Raw genomic sequence first — 1,241 nt, 5'->3', positions numbered from 1 at the left:
GCCGCCCCTCCGCCTCCGGGCGCTGCCCCGCACCGGGGTCGGCCCCAACATGGCCCCGGCGTGGCGTGGCGGGAGCGAGCACCGCGGCCGCCCCGACGCCTCCGACACTCACCCTGTCGCTCGCCGAGCTCGGTGCGGACCGCCCAGAGGCGGCGGGAGCGTCGCTGGCCGAGGCGCTGCGGGAGAAGGAGGAGGCGACAGCGCGGAGCTCCGGCACCGGGCGCGTTGGTCGGGCAACGTGCGGCATCAGTCATCCACGCGGGGCGGGGCGGGGCGGGCCGGCGGCGCGCGGCACTCTGGGGGCTGGAGTCCCCCGGCGCTTCCGGCCCCGCGGCGGGAGGCGGCGGATGCGGGCGGCGGACTACGGCTCCCAGCGAGCGCGGCTCTGCTCGGGCCCGGCCAGGATGAGTTCCGCGGGCTGCGCGGCCGCGGTTCCGGGACGGTCGGTCAGGGCCGCCCGAGCTTGTCCCGACGGAGGGCTCCGTCCGTGGCTCCTGCATCGCAGCCGCTGCGCGGTCCCTCCGGCTCCCCGCGAGCAGGGCCCCCGCGGCGGGGCTGAAGGCACGCGGGGGGACGGGCGTCGCTCCCGCGGCAGCTTCCCCCGGACGCCCGGGCCGGGCTCCGTGCCGGGCCCTGCTCCCATCCCGGCCTCCTGCCTCGCGGCGCCGGCTGCTGCTGCCGTGCGGGGTGGGGGCGGCCCTTCTGCCTGGGACTGCGGGGTGAGGCGCGGCCGTAGCGGGGGTGGAAGCGCTGATGAAGTCCGGCTCCGATTTGCGTCACTGGGAAGAACCCGCGCCTTCCTCCAGCGCTGCCCTGGTCGTCCCTTCGCGCTGTCTTTCCCGGCGGCCTTTCCTCAGCTGCTGGTTGTTAATGCTTCACCCACCAAACCTGAACAGTCTGCATAGCACGACCTGTTTAAACACAGCCTGTGCTCGAGAATGCTTCAAATCACTAGGTGGATGCATACACGTGTTTCATCAATCACAAACACTTGCTCAAGAAAGACAAGTCAGGAGTAGGTTACAGATGGTGATCATTTTCTGAAGCTGTCTCTGCCCTTTTCTTTGCTCTGTTTCACATAGGTCATAGCGAAACACACACTGCATCTCAGCACAAGTTTATTATCTAAGTATGGTTTGACCAGAACAGATTTGAGGTGCATTTTCTGGTCCTTTCTTAAATATGGATGTATCCTGGCCAGCATTACTTTGGAACAGGGCTGAGGTCTGAAAGCACATGGC

At 67.5% G+C, this 1,241-nt stretch overlaps 1 protein-coding gene across 1 annotated transcript in view; it reads right to left on the bottom strand.

Annotated features, from left to right (window-relative positions):
* The window catches only part of TRABD (TraB domain containing), a 35,784-nt gene extending 35,522 nt beyond the window's left edge, over window positions 1–262 (bottom strand). The window contains exon 1 of the mRNA XM_021384742.1: window positions 113–262. The gene's annotated coding sequence lies outside the window, so the exon portion shown is untranslated. The remainder of the gene's footprint in view (window positions 1–112) is intronic.

The sequence above is a fragment of the Numida meleagris genome, chromosome 1 (genome assembly GCF_002078875.1).
Source record: "Numida meleagris isolate 19003 breed g44 Domestic line chromosome 1, NumMel1.0, whole genome shotgun sequence".
Taxonomy (NCBI): Eukaryota; Metazoa; Chordata; class Aves; order Galliformes; family Numididae; genus Numida; species Numida meleagris.
This window is presented reverse-complemented; position numbering and strand designations above follow the sequence as displayed.